Genomic DNA, 9,818 nt, shown 5'->3' on the forward strand with positions numbered 1-9,818 from the left:
ACGCTTTTCTGTTACGGTTAACCCTAGCGAGAGAGTATCACCAAATGGCATAGCTCTAAGCTTCACTGGCGTACGCAAACTCTCCTGCCACGATGAGGCATTGATTCATTGGTGGTACAGTAACACTGACCAACTACTGTACAGAGACCCAATTGTTTAAAGCAAATAAATTGTCCTTGCTCTCGCCTAGTAAATCATTATGCCAATCAGTCAAATTTATTGAGTGTTTACTGCGTGCAGAGCCTTGTTCTAAGTGCTTGAGAGAGTAGAGTACAACCGAGTTGGAAGACACATTTCCCGCTCACAAGCTCAGGGTTTACCACAAGGGTTTGTCTAGGGGGTTTAATAGTAGTAGTAATAGTAGTAAAAATAATAGTAAGAACAATAATTCATTCAATCGTATTTATTGAGCACTACTGTGTGCAGAGCACTAGGGCCTACAATGTGTCAAGCATCATTCTAAGCACTGGAGTAGATGCCAAATAATCAGCTCCCCCATGGGGATTACTGTGTAAGTAGATGGGAGAACAGGTATTGAATCCCCATTTTGCAGATAATAATGATGGGATTTAATAAGCGCTTACTATTTGCAAAGCACTGTTCTAAGTAATGGGGAGGTTATAAGGTGATCAGGTTATCCCACAGGGGGCTCACAGTGAATCCCCATTTTACAGATGAAGTAACCGAGGCTCAGAGAAGTGAGGCGACTTTCCGAAAGTCACATAGCTGACAATTGGTGGAGGCGGGATTTGAACCCATTTCCACTGACTTCAAAGCCCGTGCTCTTTCCACTGAGCCACGCTGCCGAGGAGGGAACTGAAGCAAGGGGAAATGAAGTGACGTACCCAAGGTCCCACAGCCAAATGGCAGAGCCTGGATGAAAACCCAGGTCCTTTGACTCCCATTCCCACATTCCTTCTAGTAGGCCAAGAACCAGCTGCTGTGCTGGGACGTCCCACTAGTGCTACTACTAGTAGAAATAGTTGAAAAGCCCCGATTTGACCATGATTATCCCCCTAGATGATTGTAGGATGCTCACCCAGTGGCATATGTAATTTAGGCACTGTCTTAAAAAGTAACGTGTATAAACAGAAATGATCTCACCTTCTTTTTTTCTGGTGAGAATTTCATTTCCAAGGAATCATTTCCACCTCAGACAGACCGCAGAGGTGTTGGATTTTCCCAGTCGGTGACTATCCGACAAACATGGGGGCTTCAGTGGTTCCAAGAGAATGATTTTTTAATGCTATTCATTAAATTCTTACTGTGTGCCAGGCATTCGAGGTACCCTGTGGGTCGCTAAGTGCTGAGGTAGATGCGTGCTAATAAATTGGACATGTCCACACATTTCCCTAATGGGGCTCACAGTCTTAACCCCCATTTTACAGGTAAAGTAACTGAGGCAGAGCCGGGATTTTTCAACCCAGGTCCTCTGGCTCCCTGACTTGGACTCTTTCAAGTAGACCATATTGCTTCCCAGATTTTTCCAGGATTTGACTTGGGCAATCTCAGCAATCTGAATAGGAATATCCCCCCTCTGCCTTCATGACTCTCCACAAAGAGATTCATCCGTTCATTCATTCAATCAGTCGTATTCATCGGGAACTTAGTATGTGCAGTGCACTGTACTAAGCACTTGCGAGAGTATAATGTAACAATAAAGAGACACATTTCCTGCCCACTTCGAGTTTACCGTCTACAGACTGTATCTCTTTGTGGGGCCGGAGCAGGTTGGGGAGGAAAATTCCCCTGGCCGCTCTTGGGGTTCTGACACCCACCTTAGAATGCAGCCCCATGATTAGCATCCTTAAAACCCATTCTACCTTCCCAGTTCCAACCTCCCATCTAATCGACAATCCCTCATTTCCTCTTGCATCTAGGACACCTTTCCTTTCATGTCCTGCCAACACCTCAAACTGGACATTGTCCACAACTGACCACCACTGGGTCTGTCCCAGAAACTCCCAACCTTAGCGTCATATGCTCAACTCCTGTATTCAGTACTGGGGTAAATACAAGATACCAACTCTGTTACATTGTACTCTCCCAAGTGCTTAGTACAATGCTCTGCACACAGTTAATGCTCAATAAATACAATAATAATAATGTTAACATTTTTCTAGTGCATACTGTGTGCAAAACACTGTTCTAAGCGCTGGAGAAGTTACAAGGTGATAAGGTTGTCACAATCTTCATTCCCATTTTACAGATGAGGTAACTGAGGCCCAGAGAAGTGAAGTGACTTACCCAAAATCACCCAGCTGGCGATTGGCAGAGCCGGGATTTGAACCCCTGACGTCTGACCCCAAAGCCCGGGCTCTTTCCACTGAGCCACGCTGCTTCCCTATGACTGATGGATTGAGAGATTGGACACAGTCAAGCTGTCAGCGTGGCTTAGTGGACAGAGCACGGGCTTGGGAGTCAGAAGGTCCTGAGTTCTAATCCTGGCTCCACCGCATGGCTGTTGCATGACCCTGCACAGGTCACTTCACTTTTCTGGGCCTCAGTTACCTCATCTGAAAACGGGGATGAAGACTGTGAGCCCCATGTGGGAGAGCCTGTGTCCAATCTGATTACCTTGTATCTATCTATCTATTGATTATTATTATTATTACCATGGAAAGAGCTGGTAGAGAACATTGAAGCCAATAATAATGATAATAATGGTATTTGTTAAACAGTTACTCTGTGCCAGGCACTGTACTAAGCGCTCGTGTGGATCTAAGCAAATCGGGTTGAACACACTCCCTGTCCCATGTGAGGCTCAGTGGTTAGGATTTCTTTGTTTAAATCTTAGAGATGGCTCGGACATATGCCATCTCCTTGAGAAGAACCATTTGCAAGTTTGGCCCGCAATGCCAGCTAGACTATAAGCTTGTTGTGGGCAGGGAACCTATCTGATAATTCTGTTTCCTTGTGCTTTGCCAAGTACTTAGTACAGTGCCCTTCCAAGTGCTCAATAAATGAAACTGATTATTTAATTGGTAGAATCCATCTCTCCCCTCATAATCTCTAAAGACAACTCAATTATCTCGGCTAAAAACAGATTCATGATCATTGGATTCAAAGCTCCTCAGCAGCTGTGACTTTCCTCTCTGCTCTTATCCCCTTTTCTGTTCCAGGTTTCATTCTTTCCTTCTCCCGCGCTCACCTCCTAGCTGAATCTCATCCTTGGCAGCTGATGGGGCCCATTTTTTGTTTGATGTGGAATTCCCTCCCATCTCATATCCAATACACTGGAAACCATATCCCTGCCCACCTTCAAATCCTTCCTAAAAGAACAACTCTTCCAAGAGGTATGCCCCGACTAATTCCCACCTCCAAATTATTCCCTAATACCCCCTTTCAGGATCGCATCTGGAGAGTTTCCAGTCCTCTACCAGTCTCGAGCTATGGGAGGGTGAGTGAAGCAGAGGCCTGCCCAGCCCATTCCTAGCTTGGCAGTGGCTAGTGAGTGGAAGGCCATCTGCTATCAGTCAAAACTCACCCGTGCAGGGCAGCACCATCATTAGAGAGCATCGAGGGTGGAGACTCGAGTTTATTGTACGGAAGGCGGCGATGGTAAACCACTTCCAGATTTTTACCACAAAAACTCTATGGATATACTACGGGAATGGTTGCAGAGGGAGAGCGGGGCGTTCTGGGAGAGATACGTCCGTGGTGTCGCTATGGCTCGGAAATGACTCGACTCCATCAATCAAGACAAGAACCTTAACACATATGCACCCATGTGCAAGAGTTTGTACCGCTCATTTTGTCATGTTTTGCTTACATTTGTTTTCCCAGTTGCCTCAGTTTCCCCTTTATGTAGCTAAATTTTTCCTCTTATTACAAGTATACAATTTGGGTTTGCCTGCCTCCCCTGTTAAGTTGTTCATTCCTCAAAGATAGGGGCAGCATTTGTGCGTTTAACCTATGCCCCCAAGCACCTCGGAAACGTTCGGCCCGTAGTCGATGCTCAATAAAAATGATGACGATGAGCATGGATGTTAAGGCGACTGATACATTACCACTACCAAAAACAGAACACGGAGTTAGTTAGGTGGACCATTCATTCATTCATTCAATCGTATTTATTGAGCGCTTCCTGTGTGCAGAGCAAGGCACTAAGAGCTTGGAAAGTACAATTTGACAACAAATAGAGAGAAATCCAACCCAGTAATGGCCATTTCTTAATAGGGAAATTATGGACCATAACGGGCAGATAGACAGAAAGAATGAGGCCAACGATGATTTAGAATGTTCTTTTCTGAATGAACATTTGGAATGACAAGAATGACAAGGTTGCTTCTGACAATTTCCCAGCAGGAGTAAGCCCAGGCCAGACTTCCTTGGTTTCAGCAAGGGCCGTTATGCTTCAGTTTAATTTTTCCGCCACTTTTCCTGAGGAGAAAAACAAAATAGAATGATATGTTCTGTCAAAGAATAAACTTGCTTTTCACATAGTTCCTTAGAAAAGTGTGCTGCCTAGAAACGTTTCCCAGCTCTTCCCTTTCTCTTCACCCAACAGCCACCATCTTGCTTCAAAGGACTGCTTCAAACGCACTAGCCTCCTCAATGGTCTTCTAACCTCCAGTCTCTCCCCTCTTCAGTCCATACCCCATGCTGCTTTTCAGTGCACCTTCCCAAAATATGGGTCAGTTTCCATCTCTCCATTCCTCAAAAACTTCCAGTGGTTACCCATCATCCTCTACCTCGAACAAAAACACTTCATCATTTGCATCATTTTCCTTTTTTCTCTCCTTTTTTTCATATCGGCTCTCATCCCCTTCTATTCCCTAGCTCTCCCTATTCTCTCCTCCCAAGACCACCTCCTAATTATTCCTTTCTCTGATCTCACCAACCTCTACTTGCTCACATTTTTTCCCCTGGCCTGGAGCTCTTTCTACTCCACTCCCAAATCTACCAAGCTTCAGTCTTCCCCATCTTCAGAGCACTTTAAAATCCCTCCTCTTCCAACAATCCAAAGCCATCCCCAGTATATATATATATATATAGAGAGAGAGAGAGAGAGAGAGAGAGAGGGATCTATATCTATATCTCTATATCTATACCTATACCATATCTATAGCTATATATCTATATCTACACTAATTATTCTCTCTCCCTCTATGTCTCTGTGTCTCTCTATGACTCTGTCTCTATGTCTATGTAGACAGAGAGAGAGAGAGAGAGAGGGAGAATAATTAGTAATAATTATGGTACTTGTTAAGCACTTACTATGTGCCAAGCACTGTTCTAAGCACTGGGGTAGATAATGAGTTAGTCAGCTTGCACATGGTCCCTGCCCCACATGGAGCTCACACTCATTCCCATTTTACTGATGAGGGAACTGAGGCACAGAGAAGTTATGTGACTTGCTCAAGGTCACCCAGCAGACAAGTGGGCCGGGATTAGAACCCAGGTCTTCCTGGCTCACAGACCCATGCGCTATCCACTAGGCCATGTTGCTTCCCCATTGATTGTTTGATCGATAGATTGATTCTGGGACCCTACAGATGGGAGCTGCAGTTCTAAAACTCCATAGACAGGGTACCGTTCTGGAATCTCACAGATGGACTGTGCTTCTGGAACCACTGAAGCTTTACTGGGCTCAGGAATGGGAAGAGAGGGGATTAAGACTCTAGTTCCATCCAAATCCCTCTTGACCCCTGTCTCCCTGTCCCGTTTTTTTACATCACTAGAGGAGATTCATTCAATCATATTTATTGAGCACTTACTGTGTGCAAAGCACTGTACTAAGCGCTTGGGAAGTACAAGTTGGCAACATATGTCCCTACGCAACAGCAGGCTCACAGCCTAAAATCAGAGTACTCTTTTCTTTTTTAAAATAAAAAATGATATTTGTTAAGTGCTTACAATGTGCCAGGAACTTAACTAAGAGCTGGGATAGATTCAAGATAATCAGGTGGGAAACAACCCTTGTCCCACCTGGGGCTCCCAGTTTTAATTCCCATTTTATAGATTAGTTAACTGAGGTACAGAGAAGTTAAGCAACTTGCCCGACATCACCCAGCAGACAAGAGATAGAGTTGAGATTAGAACCCAGGTCCTCTGACTCCCAAGCCTTTCCACAAGGCCATATCACCACCCTCCGGTTAGAGATAATCCTTCTGAAACATGCAACTGCTAAACCCTTTAGGCACACACTTGCATAACAAAAACGACCCATCACCCTCATACTTCCTTATGTTTGCACTCACCGGCTTGCTATTCCAAGAGTACAGCTGTTACTGTAGGTCACTCCATCAGTACCACACACTGGAGCATAAACCATTGGACATATGTCCGGTTGTGTTATCTGAAAAGATGAGATCGTATTTTACAGCAAAACTTCCCTAAGGCATCTCCCAATGAGCAGCCAAAACCGATTCGATAAACGACATTCTTGGAAAAGTGTATATTTGATCCCTCCATTCTGAATCACATAGTTTACGAAAAATGTCTTCCTTGAGAAAGCGAGGCTTTGACGATGACCGTCTCTCTATGTTGCCGACTTGTACTTCCCAAGCGCTTACTACAGTGCTCTGCACACAGTAAGCGCTCAATAAATACGATTGAATGAACGAATGAATAAATGATGATCCTGTCTATCGAGTTGGTGATTCTACTGTTTTTTCATTAGAGTACGCTTGTCTGGCTGCCGATAGGTATCTCTTGCACTCTTGGAAAGTAGCATTCTCCCCCTCTAGACTGTGAGCGCTTTGCGGGGAAGAATGTTTCTGTTTGTGGTTCTGCTGTACTCGGCTGAGTGCTTAGTACAGTGCTCTGCACACAATAAGCGCTCAATAAATACAATTGAATGAATGATACCTGTCTACTTGTTTTGTTTTGGTGTATGTCTCCCCCTTCTAGACCGTGAGCCCGTCGTTGGGTAGAGATTGTCTCTATCTGTTGAAAAATTGTACTTTCCAAGCACTGAGTAAGCTGCTCTGCACACAGTAAGTGCTCGATAAATACGATTGAACGAATACACGAATGAATTGATGGCGACAACATCAACTGTTGCCATTGAGTGTTCTGGGCCGGTAGGCGTTGACCTGCCCTGGATTTTGCACATTTCCACTAACTCCAAGACAGATCCCTGTCCTTTCAGAGTTCAGCTGGTAAAGACTTTTAGCATAATTAACATTAACAACAGCACCCCAAAATCAGTTCCTTGTGGTCAGGGTTCATGTCCATCAGCTCTATTGTGCTGTATTTGCTCAAATCCTTAGTACAGTGAGCCCTTTGTACAGTGCTCTGCACACTGTGAGTGCTTACTAAATCCCAGTGATTGATGGAATGATGCTGGAGAATGAAACTTTCAGACTCACCTTTCCCAGAGGTTTGACAGCAGCACCTAGAATAAAGCGCAAATATGAAAGGTGAAATTCAACAAAGCCTTGGAAAGAATATACCTAGAAAATCGTGGGGTCATCAGCCTAGCTTCTAGCTTCGGTCTTCTCATTTGTAACAGTGGGGGTCAGAGAGATTGTGAGTCATTTGGGATAGTCTGTCCATCTCATAACCTTGAGTCTATCCTAAAGCTTAAGACAGAGTAAGGTTTCACATCGCATAATTCATACCTTGAAATCACCCCTACTCTCTGGCGACTACACCAAAGGCTAGCGCAGGCCAGCCAAAACCAATTAGAAAACTTCACCGTCTCAGTGGAAATTAGCAAAGCAGCAGATTTGTGGAGGGAGGGCAATGCAGGCCAGGGGAAGGACATGGGCCGGGGTCAATGGTGGGACAGTTGTAAAGGAGGCACGGTGAGGAGATTAGCGGCAGAGGAGCGGAGGGTGCGGGCTGGGCTGGAGAAGGATAGAAAGCCCTTAGCTAAAAACCTTAGTTAAAACCCCAAACAGAACTGGGGTGAAACCAAAGATTAGGCCGAAATCATAGATCATCAAAAGGTGCTCACCTGTGAGGCCCAAAAATGCCAAAAAGAGGACTAGGAAGACCCCTCCTATCTTCATGATGGAAGCAGTAGTGGAGATTGTGGTGCCTCCTTTGATCAAACCCCCCTATATATAGGACAAACGAAGAGGGAGTTGTTCCTAGGCGTTTACAGCATGACGTTACGCAATCAGTTTGGGGACAGTCCCTAGTTAGGGAGAAGGCTTTTTTCCTCAACTGTATTTGTATAGAAACAAGCAGTGCTGGGAACCTGGGGGTAATTAGAAAGGCTTATGAAATATCAACTCAAGAAGCTTTCTGAAATGCACACTCCCTAGGAGTATTTGAGACAAAAACAAGGGCGAGGAAGTCTTCCTAAATCATGAAGAGGGGGTAAATTTCAGCAAGAACACGGGTTTGGGAGTCCAAAGTCGTGGGTTCCAATCCCGGCTCCACCACTTGTCTGCTGTGGGACTTTGGGCAAGTCACTTCACTTCTCTGTGCTTCAGTTCCCTCATCTGTAAAATGGGGATTGAAACTGTGAGCCCCATTTGGGTCTACCCGATTAGCTTGTATTTGCCCCAGTGCTTGGCACATAGTAAGCGCTTAACAAATGCCATCATTGTTATGATTGTCGTTATTATTATCATTGTTATTATCAGTCTGGTGGACGGATGATCTTTTTTCGATGATGATGATGATGGCATTTTTTAAGCACTTACTATGTGCCAGGCACTTTTCTAAGCGCTACGGGATACAAGGAGATGAGGTTGTCCCACGGGGGTCTCACAGATTTAATCCCCATTTTGCAGATGAGGTAACTGAGGCACAGAGAAGTGAATTGACTTGCCCAGAGTCACATAGCAGACAAGTGGCAGAGCCAGGATTAGAACCCACGACCTCTGACTCCGAAGCCCGGGCTCTTTCCAATGAGCCACACCGCTTTCGATACAACCGGAGGCCTTCAGGAGGAGGAAGAAATGGCCGAGAAACCCTGATTGCAGAAATTAAACATTTCCAGGACCCGAACACATTAACACCGATGACGATCAAAGGCCGTCGAGTCGTTTCCGACTCATAGCGACCTCACGGACACGTCTTCTCCAGAACGTCTCATCTTCAGTAGTCATTCTCGTATCATCTATCCGTAGAGCTTTCTCAGTAAAAAATACGAAAATGGTCTATACGACTGCCTTCTTCTGTGCAGTAAACGACTTGAGTCTCCGCGGTCGTCTTTGATCAACACTCGATCATCTGCCTTTGACACTTTCCAGGCCGCCGCTGCCCAGCACAGGACAATCAACTTTGTCTGACACGTTGGCTTAGACGCTTTTCTGTTACGGGTAACCCTAGCGAGAGAGTATCACCAAATGGCATAGCTCTAAGCTTCACTGGCGTACGCAAACTCTCCTGCCACGATAAGGCATTGATTCATTGGTGGTACAGTAACACTGACCAACTACTGTACAGAGACCCAATTGTTTAAAGCAAATAAATTGTCCTTGCTCTCGCCTAGTAAATCATTATGCCAATCAGTCAAATTTATTGAGTGTTTACTGCGTGCAGAGCCTTGTTCTAAGCGCTTGAGAGAGTAGAGTACAACCGAGTTGGAAGACACATTTCCTGCTCACAAGCTCAGGGTTTACCACAAGGGTTTGTCTAGGGGGTTTAATAGTAGTAGTAGTAGTAGTAGTAATAGTAGTAAAAATAATAGTAAGAACAATAATTCATTCAATCGTATTTATTGAGCACTACTGTGTGCAGAGCACTAGGGCCTACAATGTGTCAAGCATCATTCTAAGCACTGGAGTAGATGCAAAATAATCAGCTCCCCCATGGGGATTACTGTGTAAGTAGATGGGAGAACGGGTATTGAATCCCCATTTTGCAGATAATAATGATGGGATTTATTAAGTGCTTACTATTTGCAAAGCACT

Source organism: Tachyglossus aculeatus, chromosome X1 (assembly GCF_015852505.1).
Source record: "Tachyglossus aculeatus isolate mTacAcu1 chromosome X1, mTacAcu1.pri, whole genome shotgun sequence".
In the NCBI taxonomy this organism is placed as follows: domain Eukaryota; kingdom Metazoa; phylum Chordata; class Mammalia; order Monotremata; family Tachyglossidae; genus Tachyglossus; species Tachyglossus aculeatus.